This window comes from Cryptomeria japonica, chromosome 7 (genome assembly GCF_030272615.1).
Source record: "Cryptomeria japonica chromosome 7, Sugi_1.0, whole genome shotgun sequence".
Classification (NCBI taxonomy): domain Eukaryota; kingdom Viridiplantae; phylum Streptophyta; class Pinopsida; order Cupressales; family Cupressaceae; genus Cryptomeria; species Cryptomeria japonica.
In genome coordinates this window covers 209,492,769-209,507,690 of record NC_081411.1, presented here as the reverse complement: position 1 = coordinate 209,507,690, position 14,922 = coordinate 209,492,769, and positions in this window count along the sequence as shown.

The window sequence follows — 14,922 nt, the reverse complement described above, 5'->3', positions numbered from 1 at the left end:
TCCTCTTGCATCTCCTTTATCTTTTTCTCTTTCTTTCTCTCTGGATAGTTTAGTTTTCTAACTTATGTAGATGAATCATAAAGTTACAAATCAACAGGCCACCGAGTTACTCAACACCATCGTGACCCCACTATAGAGACCTTGGAGCTGTCATTATTTCAAAATTGATTATTTTTCAGGAGAGGTGGTATGTGCATTCATGTTCTACCTGCCTGTCGGTGAGTGTGTCAAAAACACCTGTCAACATGTTCAATTAAAATATAATTCCTCATGACATTTATTAGAGCCAAAATCAAGCATCATCAACATCATTTAGGATCTAATATTTACAACATATAGGGATTAACACTTGATTTGGCCTTGACTCTTGTGTACCTAGACCTCTAGGTGTACAAGATATTGGTAAAGGAGATGAGAATCCTCGTGTATGGTATTTTAAATTTTGCCTATTTAATCAGATTATAAATAGATTATAATTTAAAAAATAATTAAACATGTCTATGTGCTTGTGTTTCTTATCTTGTACAAGATGACATAACACTTGGAGCAGATAGTACATGAAGAGCAAGTCTTTGGAGGTGCTGAGAACTTGCATACGTTAACTTTAGAGAAGATGTTTTTGAAGTGCTAGAGGTTCCATTGCAACAACTTCTACTTAACATAATTTAGCTTTGAAATAAAGTAATAGAGTTTGGAGCCTTCAAATGTTTCTTCTTTCCACCAGTCTTCTATCAAGGTTAGGAAGTTTGAATCTTTCATCCACATATTCTCAAATCTTAAGGGAGATTTCAAGATGTCTCAGACCCCTTGGAGGGTTAACATAATGGGAAAGTGATCAAACCATGAGTAAGCTAGGACAAAGCACTCCTAAGAGAAAGGAAAGGAGCGGAGACAACTGAAAAAATCTATCAATTTTCTCTATAATGTTACTAAAACCTTTTCTCCTATTTTTCAATGTAAAAGAATTGTCTCCTGAGTCAATATCTAAAAGTCCATTCCTATCTATCCAATCTTTAAAATCTTGCCGAGATCTTCCTAGCCTAATAATGCCTCCCCTTTTATATGACAAATTCCTAATATCATTAAAGTCTCATCCTATGATGAGTTGTCGATCCAAGAGATGAGATATGACCTCGTCAAGAGTTAACTAGCGGAGGTGCTTGTTTTGAGGAAATGTTGGTCCATAAGAATGATAACGAAGGATGTATTTTTTTGTAAGTGTGTGATCTTTACTAGAAACTAGTTTTTGTTAGAAGCAACACCTTCTAGTTGAACTTGAGAAGGCTTCCAAATTATTATTAGACCCCCCGAGGCCCCTTCTAATGCAACTGAGAATTGAACAGAAGCTTGAAAAAGAGAGATGATTCCCAAACCAAAATATATTACTTGCTGACAATCTAGCTTAGCTGTTTGAGGGAGGGTGACATTTGCATTGACCAAGAGAATCCTTCACTTAATCACTCTTTGTTTGTTAGGGGCATTGATTCCCCTTACATTTAAAAAAAGGATTTTCATTGTTGCTCGGGAAGGGTATTACCCTTCACTACTTTCCAAAGGTTTTTTATTTTAGATTGGCTCTCCACTACCCCTTTTTGAGTTCTTGCTTCATTCAAAGATCTGCAGCCTTTCTTGGGAGGAGAAAGACCATAATAAGGTTTAACCTTTCCATCTATCAATTGGTTTAATCCAAGTTTTCTTTTCTCCTTAATCTTTGAATACATTATAGCCAAGAGAGTTTCTAGAATAATGTGCATATCCTCATCATCAATTATATAATCCTAGAGAAGTCTCTAAGTTTTTAGGTCCAGGTGGATTGAGCTACCAAATTATTTTTTTTCTTCCATGCTTAAATGTATATTTGTCTAGTCCATAATTCTTTGCAATTCATCCTCAACAGACTAAGCATATCTTATATTACGAAGAATAGTATGAAATATTTGCTGACTTTTTCTTTGTCCTTGTTGACAAAAAAATGTTGTCAAACATAATGACTATTGTGAAAGTCAACCACAAACTTAATGCTCTTGAATGTGACACTTATATCTAGGTTTATCTAATATAGGTGGTAGTTGACCAAGGTCGAGAAGAATAATAATAGAGAAACCACCGAAAATTTGATCTTGATTGTGAGGAAATGCCTCATATATCTATCATTTAAATTCAATAGTACATATTCAACATCAATTTTACAAAAAGGCATTGTGAATTTTGATCCCTATTCAATCCATTTCATACTTGAAGAGTTGATTACAATGATGATCAAATTAAATTCGTTTGACCCATCAATGTAATGTTAAATTTGAAAATAAGTGGTTTTCCCAAATTGTATAGATTAACATTGAATCCAATAAAGATTATAATGATGATCAAATTTGACATTAGTAGAAGCAAAAGTCAGAGGAATGGGTTGCCTAAGGGATCTTGATCTTGTTAATCTGTGAAAAATCCTAGGATCAAATTATTAGTGACATTTTAATTCTGAAAGTTTCTTGTTCATCCACATCTGATAGTCGTAGGACTAGGTCATCCCGAGCATCCATGTTGAATTTTCTAACACACGTGCCTTTCTATTCTTTCTTGTCCAATTTAGCTTTGTGTAGGCTTTTCTCTTTCTTGCGGAATTTAACTTTGTGCCTACACACCACATCTCTAGCTTTTTGTAAATGTTATTTTATGTTAGTTTTCCATTATTTTCCCTAGATCTAGTATTTAAATTCAACAAAACATATTCAACCATCAGTTTACCTCAAAATGGGTGGTGAATTCTGACCTACATTAAATGCATTTCATAATTGAAGTCGGGATTAGATAAATAAAAATCATTTCACCCCTTTAGTAATATTTTATGCAAAAATAATTGAATTTCCTAGTTTACGTAACTAAATTTATTAAATCCAATTTTTTAATATTACATTTTGGTGAACTAGACATATTTATTTCTTTACTTCTATTTTCTAATTTCTATTTAGAAGCATTAATTTATGACATGTATCATTTTTTTAGTCTTATCTTTTTGCTCTTTGTGTATGATTTTTGTTACCTTTTCACCTACATCGAACATCTTGGTGAGAAGAAATTATAGGCATGGCTTCCCGAAGATTAAATGGTAAGTGGTGTAAAGCCTATGTTGTATAGCCCATTCCATGAGACCTTGGGTGAATATTCAATCCCTACACATGACATACCTAATATTATGGACAACAATTCCCCTCACACTAAGATCATGATGAGGATGAATCTTTAAGTAGATTTCCTATTCATGGATAAGCTTCAACAATGAATGGGTCAAGAAAAATTAAATAGAGAGGTAATCCCCTTGATTAAAGGTTTCAGAAGAATATTTAAAGTAATGAAATTGGTGTACAAGTGGTATGCAAAATTTCTCATACTGTTGATACCAATGTTATACCCAATAAAAAGTTATGTCAAAATCTTGGTTACTCTAATTCTACAAATAAAGTTGAGAATTCCATTCCTATGTGTAAATTCTTTCCTAATGTTCCTACATATACACCTTCTATCATGACCACATTGACACAAAAAACTAATCCTATACATGTTAGTCATGGGGGAAATCAGGTATTTATCAATATTCTTGCATAACTCCTTCTGTTAGCCTTCCATGTGTTTCCCAACTATCTCCTTTACCAATAGACCATATTGTTCCACCTACTTATTACCAACCTCCACCTACCTATCATAATATTAGACCTCTATCTCAATCCAACATTCAAAACTGAAACTCATCTACTAAATCGGCTATCAATAACCAAGCTCAAAGTTTGTCATCCTTACAACAACAATTGGCTTCTTTATCTAATATAAGTTCAATTTCCTCAAATATGATCTAGTTAGACTAGTATTGAATGATGTGGTTCATTCCATTACTCATGCAAATGTTGAAATTCCCCAATTAGAGTTATGGAAAAGGTGACCTCTTGACTCATGTCAAAATATTTCATAAACTTCTATGTTGATTTCTATCAAGGTCATAGACATATGGTATAAACATTGACTCATACTTTTAGAGATAAATATTGCAACGGTATTTCTCTTTGCCTCCTTATTCTATTACTTCTTTTTAATAATTGGTTAATGCATCCATTTAACAATGTCAAAATAATATTGGTCCTAAATTACTTTGAGTAATTTGATTCATTGTAAGCAAAGAGTTAAAAAGAAGTTACTAATTTCATTGGTAGATATAAACATTTGCATTCAAAAATTTCTTATTATATGTCCTATGTTGATGTTCAAAGAATTTTCATTACTAGTTTAGAATAGGATTTTTATTTTTCACACAATTGTGGGCAATGCTTCATAACTATTAACTTCAAATGAACCATTTTCAATCCTCTTCTTCAATAGAACTAGTTGATAAGAATGTGAAAGCTCCAAAAACATTCCAAAAGTTTCAAAAAAAGATATATATTTATTGAAGGTCAATGATAACTTTTACAATCACATTGATAAACAAGTGGCAACCACAATACCATGTGTGGCCCCTTTATCATCAATCTTTAGAAGAGAATTCTTGAAACTTTACACAATATAATGCTTATAATGATGAATGCAAATGTGTTGTAACTTCCACCCACTAAACCTACCTCTAAGACTTTAAGAACTTCTACTCATAAATCCTTTTCCCAGTACCTTTTGACTAAATTTAACCCTAACCCTTACATTATAGGAAATTGAATCCAAACCATAAAATTTATTGAATTATAACCTTAACACTAAACCACATTGAATTATAAGACTAAACTAAATTAAATTTTAACCCTAACCCTATGCTTAATTGGACACTAAATTAGATTGAACACTAATTCTAGATGAATACCAGAGTATAATGAACTGTAATCATAAATGAACATTTAACTACATTGCTAAACCAAATTGTACCCTAAGATTAGCACTAAATCAATTTGAGCACTAACTTTTGACCAAATTCAAAATTTAATACTAAAACTTAATAAAATTGAATTTTTTTTTAATAAGATTTTCATAGCTAGTTGATAATATAATGTTGATATCAAACACATGAGCTGGTATACATAAATTCTATACAGCATGTAAATAATTCAACAATAATTTATTTGGGTTCTCTACAAGAGGGAAAACCTTTTACCATTGGGTTTTGAGGTCAATAAATTTTGAGATCTAACCAATTCCATGTGTAGATTTTTAATTTTAGCCTTAGAAACCTAAAGAAAAATTGTCAATCTCAAGAGAATCATGAAGGATGTTAAAAAAATAATCAGCTAAAGATAATCACAAGGGGATTATGTCTCATAGATTGGGAAAAGAGGGGTAGTATTGGTAAAAAAATATAGCGTTTATTCATTAAATTTCTATGATGAATGTGATTCAAATTTATCCTCAATGCCAAAGTTAGTTAAAGAATAAGAGGATATTATATAATAGATTCTTCTAATAGGAATTGTATTTATAGAATTAGGTCATAAAACTCATAAGAAAGTATAAGTTTTAAAAAACAAATGTTCCTAGAAGGTAAGAGAATAGAAGAAAATGGCAACAAGACAAAAATGCACATCAGATATATATATGATTTTAATTTTATGTAATTATATTTGATTGTTTGAATTAATTAATTTTATTTACATAATTTAAAAATAGAAATAATCAATCTCTTTTGAATAATAATTGAAACTTACAAATATATGCATTATTGGTTAAAATTATATGTATTGTAATTTTCTTTTAATTTTGATTTAGAAACTGAGATTGTATTAGACAATAATAAGAAATATTATAATAGTGTCTTTAGTTCTATTCCACTTATAAGTGATATAATATAAAATAACCTGAAAATAATTCTAACCTAACTTTGAAAAACTTAATATTATAATAAGTAATTCATTGTTATTTGAACTATTATATTTTTTTAATTCTTTAAAAATAATTTTATTTTATTATGAAATATTTTATTTTATAGATAAACATTATGATTGTTGTATTATTGTACTTTAATTATTATATTATTAATATGTGTTACTTATATATTAATAAAAACATTATGGCTGAGTTAGAGTTATGTTTAAAGTTAGTGTTAGGTTAGGTTTAAGTTAAATATGTTAAAGTTCATTTACATATATGATTAGGTTTAAAATTAAGTTAGGTTAGAGTCATATAGATAAATATTAATATTTTAATAATATTGTATTTTAGTTATTATAATTATAATATAATATTAATGTATAAATTTTTATATATTATTATGTTGTTGTTATTTATTAATTAATTATTATAAATATTAGTACTATATTATTCATTTATGTTTTTAAATATTATATATGTTTATTTATTTATATAAAGTTTTAAAATTTTAAAATTTATTAAATATTAGTTTGGTAAAATAATTTTGATTAAAAAAAATTAACAAGCTAAATATTATTTGAACATAAAATACTGTCTAGAAATCCGATAATAAGATGTAAATTTTCCAAGTCAATTAGATTGGTGAAAAATATTTTTTATAATTTAAAAACTTAAAAATCATCCATCTAAACTTTATAAAAATTAAAAAGCATATCAAAACAAAAATTTCACAGTTCTAATTGACCAATAATAAATTGAATAATAAGAAATTAACAAAAAACAATAACAACAAATTGTAATAATACTCGGACAAATATAACTAAAAGTTATTTTCATGAAATGAATTTACCTTAAATAAAGTATTATTATACTATATGGTTGTAAACTATTGTAAAATAAATTTCGTACACATGCATGTGCATTGAAGCATAGATAAAGAAAACACACCTTTAAATGTCATTATTTCAGAATAGGTATTGTTACTCACCAACTAATAGATATTCTCCAAGGTATTTCCTTTGACACCAATATTAACATTCACACATAAATTTAAAATAAATATTCAAACATCCTCTTAGACAATTTCTTCTCCCTGAAAAGAGACTAGGACCGGTGAGTCTATGGTTAATTTAAAAACTCTCTTTAGATATGTGATTTTAAAAAATAAACACATCATACATTGTGTTTCATTTAATTTGAATTATAACATTTTTAATTATAATTAATTTTTATATTGAACTTTAGTTTTTAGTTTCATCAAGTATTTATGATAATAGTGTGGGATAATATTACATCACCCTAGGGAAGATTATAATTATTATAACTAAGAGACATGTATTGAATTAAGATTCATCAATCAATAGTTTTAAACATAATATTTCAATATTAAAATTTTATTGATTCTATCATTAAGCTACAATCCTTTTGCTTTCAAATCATATTTTCATCTACAACAAAAATTTAGATTCTCTCAATTTATAATGTGTTCAAAATAAATTAAACATTTTTCATTGTTCATTTTTCAAATTAATGTTAATGTCTCAATTTTCTAATAGATCAAAGTTTACATAATTTATATTATTTTATTAATTTTTATGCCAACACAACTGTATATATATTATAAAATAAATATATTATTTAAATAAATTAATTAAAAAACCAAAATTCGAAAGTATTGGAATCCCTAAATCCAGTCTCTTTTATTTTTGTATCCTCTCAAAACCTAACTACTACTTTCTGGTGAAGCAAAATGGTTGCCATGAATAGAGGAGAGATGGAAATACAACCGAAGAAAGTCTCTCTCATGGCGGCCGGGTGGTGGCCTCCTTCGTTTCCATTTTAAGTTATTGGCTTGACCTTATTCCTTTTGATGTCAGGTTTGATTTCTGATAAACTCGTTAATAATCTTTCAGACCAAAGATCTATTGTCTAATCTTTTTTAAACAATCACATTTAAATAAATCCACACAAATATATTAAATGTCTATCGTAGCAATAGATACGAAACGCATTTCCATAGATTTTTCGGTTCGTCGAGAGAAATCAATCTGACAGGCATTTTTCTCTCCATAGAAATGTTCGGTTCGTCGAGATGAATCAACCTCTCAGAGGGGGCTGCTTCAGGGTTAAACATATAAAAATCGGGACGCCGACGAATATCATTATATCCGCACAAGAAAATTCGATCACACCACACTGTGGCACGAACATGGAGAAAGTGTTGAGGGAGAGGTTGAAATTCTCTCAATACATTTTTTTCCCAATCATATTGCTCTATTCCATTTCTTCTACATGCACTTACTCGTCCAAACGCAAATTATCGTCCAAACGCATACAGAACATCGTCGTACCACGAATTATGAAAACGTATATTTACCATTGCTGTCCATTCTCGTGTGTTGGGATCAAATCTTTGAATTCTATTACCCATTATACTAATCACATACAGCATCCCTTCAATGAAAAGACCATTACAAATGCCCATTTTTTGGTGCGAGTCAGGAAGAAGCTCCCACTTGTCTTCGTCAACATTATAAACTGTTGCTTCACTGAGTTCACGAGAGGGAGTATGTTTCTCAAGTCCCCCTGCAATGTAAATTGATCCTTCAGATGAGGTACGACATGCAAACATGGATCTTGCAGTGTGAATATCAGAACCCTGCTTCCATGTATTCGATACGAAATCATATATCAGAATCTTAGTAGTAAAAGTGTCATAATATTTCAAGCCCAGCAAAACAAGCTTATGATTTACACACATAATCTGTGAAAAACCCACAATTTCAAATCCAGTGGGAATTTGAGGGAGCAATTGACATGATTGTTCAACAGGGCCGTATACAGATATCCCAACACGCTGGAGCAAGCACATACATTTCTTAGCCAGCCCAAGTTTAATTCTATCCCTATAAAAATCTAAACATTCCATCATTTCTTTGGCAGGATTCAACAGCTGCATAATATTTAATTGAGATTTTTATGGCATTCTTAGCAAGATGTTTCGAAATATCTGCCCTGGAAGTTCCTCCAAAAAATCCATAATCAACTCTTTCTTCTTAAATAAGATATTGAGATATACTCTATCACACCCAAGTCCAAAGTGTACAAAAATCCTGAGAAATATATCCAGTATAAATGGCCTTTCTGAATTATATTCAGTTCTGTTAGATGGCGTTTAAAACGCTTTTCAGGAAGGTCACGCCCCTTGGGAACGTCCTCATAAGTAAAATTAGTTTTCTAAATTATCTCTTTTAAATAAGCCTTTGTATGTCATTAATATCATAGACAGATCATGTCCGCGAAAATCATGTTTTCTTGGATTACAGATTACTTGTAATAAAGAAAATAATAGTTAATCTATGCTACCATTTTAGACCTCAATTGAAAAATAACTGCAGATTTTCATTTGTGTCATTTAAATAAATAAAATGTAATATTTATTTCAGTAGAGAAACAAATTGCTGAAACTGAAATAGAGCCTTTAGATTTATGCTTCAGATTTTGTTTTGGCATTTATATTACAAATTAGAATTTGTAATATAAATAGGCATAACTTATTTTGAGCTATATTTCCTAGATTACATTTCTTTTTGCTCTGGTTAAATTTTATAATTATTTAATTGCTTTAAGAAATTTGTATAGTAAAATACATCTAATTTACTTTTAGCATTATATCTTGTCAAAGAGGGAACTTCAAATAGACTATTCACTATTATACATAATTAAAGTAATTTTTTTTTTAGTAAATAAAGGCAAAGCTAGAATAATATATTGTTTTTAAAAATATTTTACACAATGAAGGCACAAATTTCTAAAATGGTCTAGTAGGGCCTAAAAACTGTTAAAATAAAGCTATGTCCATGAGTATGCATAGAAAAAGCCCTAAAATTTTCTAGACTTGGAGTGGGATTTGAGTGTTGATTACACTTCATTTATCCTTTCCATAAAATCTCTTAAAGATTTTCAAAATTTATAAGCCTAATGCTACATTAAAGTTTCTATGAACGTTTAAGATTAACAAAAAAATTTAAAAAAGCCACCTATGAGATCTATAGCAGCTTCAAAAAAGATCAGACGAACTGGAAACCTATATGTTTAATTCTCTCCTTGAGGCATGGACGACACCTTCCTCAGCTAGAAGCATGGCCGGTACCTCGGCCATCACCTCGCCTACCGTGCTCTGCTTGGGGACCCTCTACTTCTGTTTTGGGAGGCAGAACACCATTAAGTCTGGCATAGTCTAGGAATTCTTCTTCCCTACCTATGTCCTCTGAACTGTCCCACAGAAACCTCCATTTTAGAAACCTAGGGGCCATGCCAGTAAAGGTTTTTTGCTTTTGTAAGTCCTTTCCCGTTAGGTCGAGCAGAAAAGGATAGAATTTAATCAGCTCTCCCAAGACATTGAAGTTGATTCTCTCACTGGGACATAGAGCGCTAGAGTCATGTCGCGCTTTGTTTAGGACTTCTTGAAATTCAAGCAATATGTCACCTAGGAAGAGTTTTTTGGTGAGGTTCCAAACTTCCTATTTATCAAGCTTGAGGTCCATTAGGGAGGCGACAAACCGGGATGAAATTATCGTGCTGTCTTGGGGATATTCTTCTCTGCTGATATGCCTGCTACCAAGAATAAGCTTAACAGCCAGGATAACTGTTGCCTTAGGAAATAGGAGGAGCCTCTTCAATCTTAGGTCCGTGATTTATTTGAAAGAGACCTGATGGGTTGAGTTAGAGAGAGAGATGGGGGTATCCTCTCCAAAGAAAGAGATTGTTCTAAGGTAGACACTCATTATAAACCAAAACGAGTCCTCCCCAAACATCTCTTAGAAACCTATAGTAGCTTAAGCTTCTATGTAGAAAGTTGAAGAGAGAATCCAGTTGATAATCTTGCAAAGGAAGCCAAATAAAAGATAATGAGCATTGTCTTTAACATGCATTAATGGAAAATATCATGCAATGAATATGCCTGCAAAGGTGGCAAGGGATATCTGTCTAACATCATGCCAAATCTTCAGGCTAAAAAATCGAGCTCTATCCAATGGACAATGCATGCCTCGCACTTGGAATGGCGGTGGACCACACGCTATCTTTTCGAGATGAGTGTGGGAGAATTCGCTATTAGAAAGGCCAAAAATGAATGACATCATAGTTGGCGTAAGAGTTTCAATATTATAAGATGGAGGAAAGGTTTGAATTTGAAGAGATTGCCATTTTGACCAAACTTGGTGGAAAAGTTTTATGTTTGACATATGAAAACAAGAATTCACTACTGAGCAATATTGATAAACTCTCTATATCTTAACCATGGTTACTGTTCTCCTTCTCCCACCAATGTAAGGAAAGGCCTTTTGTTGCAGCTTTTGAGAGAGTGTCTGCCTCTGTGTTAGCCTCACTATAGACATGTTTAGCCTCATATTGCTCTAATTTGACTAAATTCTCAATTATGCTGTCCAAAATTGCCTGTAGCCACCAATTTGCGGTTCTTCTTGATTTAATTGCATTGATTTATATCTTTGAGTCTCCCTCTACTATGAGGTTTCTTATCCCATGATTGTGGCAATCAAGTAAGGCTAGGAGCAAAGCTATGAATTCTTCTATATTATTGGTATCTGGTGCTAGTGGCATGGCCATCTTTCCAATATCTATTCCTAAATGATCTCTAACCACCTATAGCTGAAGCACTTGGGTTTCTTTTGGAGGCTCCATCAAAGTTTAGCTTGAACCAACCCTACTTAGAGGGAGACCATATAGCATCCTTTCTTGCACTAGGTTTTCTCCCAAATTAAGGAGGAATCTTGATCCCTTACCAATGATTTCTTATTCTATCATCGCAAGAAGAATTTTTTTTGCTAGAATTTGTTGAGAAGGCTAGTTTGCAATTTACTACGTCAACAATTGATGTTTCAATTGAGGATAAAACTGATTCAAATCTTTGATTCCTTTCTTTCCATATTTCCCAAACAAGGCAATAAGGAGAGGTTTCCAGAATCTCACTTAAAGTGCTTTCCTTAGAAGGAAGTGGCCAACATTGAAAAAGTGAGTTATATCATTAAGGAGGGTTGTTATCTACCCCATATTTGCATAAATCCATTACCAATATTTTGAAGCAAATGGCCAGTTTAAGAGGAGATGGTCTACTATCTCTACTTGACCTTTGCACAAAATGCATTTTGAGGGCCCTTCATAGCCCATTTTAATGAATCTTTCTATTGTGAGGATCCTCTTTTTCAAGGATGACCGTGCAAATATTCCTTCTTTTGGGATAGTCTTGTTATTCCAAAAGAGTTTTAGTATAATATCTTGTTCCTGTTGATTTCCAAAGTTTGTTAGAACCCTATAGCCATCTTTAGCATTATATTGTCCTATTTTAGAAGAAGCCCATATAAGAGAATATTCCCCTCGTCTGGGATTAATATCTCTTTCTCTAATGATGTCTGATAGCTGGTTGATTTCAACAATAGGAATAGGCAATCCCTCCAAAAGCTTCTAGCTCCATCCTTGCATGCTAGAAGCCCTATCCAAAACCAAATAATCAATAACTCAAGATCCCCAGTGTTGTTGAAGCCAGCGCTTAGCTATCAAAATATTGAGAGAGTTATCAATGCTTGGATATCATCCCCATGATTTTTTTCCGAAAATGGCTAGAGGATCCATCATGTATATCCTGAGACTAAGAGTTTGCAATTAAAATTCTGCATGAGACAATGAAATTCCAAGTCCTAGAACCCTTTCAATAAGAATTAGATCTTAGGATGTTTTGAGGATCCCCATCTGTAAGGTATTTTGTTACCATCATCCTTACCTTTATTTCTTTGAGGTCTTTAATGAACTTCCAAACTAGTTTATCTCCCAAGGCTTTGTTCTACAAGTAAATAGTTTTGATTCCTAGACCCCCCATGGACTTGGGTTTGATGATTTTATCCCATGCAATTAGAGCAATTTTCTATTTTTCTTCATTTTTTTTGCCATAAGAAGTTTCTCATGTTTTTAATGATGAAGGAATTTGCACCAGTAGTGAGGGATAAAAAGGATAAAAGGTAGATGGGTAGGGCAGAAATAACTGCTTGGAGCATTACTAGCCTACCAGTGCATGAGAGCCATTTCCCTTTCCAAGAATTTATATTTTGATCCATCTTTAGCTTTAGAGGATCCCAAAGTTTTGAATTCCTCAATCCTCTATCAATTGGAATGCCCAGGTGAATACAGGTAAGGATGCCTTCTTTACAGTTCAAAATTCTTTGGATCTTAACCTCCAAGGGGGCATGGGTGGATAAGAAGAAATTTTTTTATTTTGCTTTGTTGATGATTTGGCCTGAGGCCTTTCCAAATGATTCCAGAAGCATTTTCAACTGATTTACTTGCTTGATCTTTGTTACACACAACAAGAGGTTATCGTCTGCAAATTGTTGATGTGTGACTACAAAATTTATAGTTATTTTAACTACTTCCAAGAGGTTGCCAGATTTTTTTTATTTGATAACCTTCCCTAGAGATTTTACTCTGATGATGTAAAGAAATGGGGAAATAGGATCTCCCTACCGAATGCCCCTTGATGAGGAGAAAAAACCAATTGGCTTCCCATTTATCAAGATTGAGAATTTGGGTGTAGAAATGCATTCAAATATCTAGTCGATCCATTTTTTGTCAAACCCAAAAGCCTGGTCTCTTCGTATTTTGGAGAGTGTGGATATCTTCTTTGGAAATAATGACACCATCTAGAATTGAATAGCTAGGGATAAATCAAGTCTGTTCTTCTGATATAATGCAAGCCATAAGGAGTTTTAGTCTATTTGTCATAACCTTTGAGATGATTTCGTAAAATGTGTTGCAGAGTGAAATAGGCTTGAAGTCACCTAATTTAGAAGCTTTCTCCTTCTTTGGAATAAGGGCTATAAATGTATTGTTGATTTCTTCGATCAAATTGTCTGATCTTCTTGCGAACTCCAAAGCCTCAACTAAATCTTTTCCAAAAATATGCTAGCATTTATTAAAGAAGTATATAGTGAAACCATCTGGGCTAGGAGCCTTACGCAAAGGGAGTTGATTGAGAGCTTAAGTTACTTCTTCCAATGAAAATCTCTCATTAAGCTTCTTGTTTTGTTCATTTGAAATGATCTTTGGAATCAAGGCCAAGAAGTTTCTCTGCTCTGTAAGATGGGAATCATCTTCATTGTTTAGTAAACTTGAGTAATATGAGGCTATTTCTCTCTTAATCCCTTCAGGGCTCACTATAGATTAATACTGATTCAAATCCAACTTTGAGATCCTATTCATGCTTCTGCGAATCTTTGTCACATTATGGAAAAACTTTGTATTCTTATCTCCCATCGGAAGCTAATTTTCTCTAGACTTCTTCTTTCAGAAAATTTATTCTTTAGATAGAATATCCTTGTATTCCATGAGCAGCCTCTTTTCTTGATCAAAGAAATCTTGATCCATGCCTTTAGAGATTATTTTTGCATTTAAATCAGTCATCCTCTCTTCTAAAGATTTTTTGGAAGAGAAAATGTTTTTGAAGTGTTGGAAGTTCCATTGCAACAACTTCTGCTTAACATACTTTAGCTTTGAAATAAAGCAATAAAGTTTGGATCCTTCAAATGTTTCTTCTTTCCACCAGTCTTCTATCAAGGTTAGGAAGTTTTAATCTTTCATCCATATATTCTCAAATCTAAAAGGATATTTTGAAATGTCTGAGACCATTTGAAGGGTTAACATAAAGGGAAAGTGATCAGACCTTGAGAAAGCTAAGACTGAGCACTCCTAAGAGAAAGGAAAGGAGATGAGATCCCCCAACTAGAAAAATCTATCAATTTTCTTTAAAATGTTGCTAAAACATTTTCTCCTATTTGTCCATGTAAAAGAATTGTCTCCCGACTCAATATCTAAAAGTCCATTCCTATCTATCCAATCTTTAAAATCTTGCCAAGATCTGCCTAGCCTGATAATGCCTCCCCTTTTATCTGATGAATTATTGATAGCATTAAAGTCTCCTCCTATGATGAGTTGTTGATCCTAGAGTTGAGATATGACCCCATCAAGAGTTAACCATAGGAGCTGTTCATTTTGAGGAAATGTTGGTCCATAAGT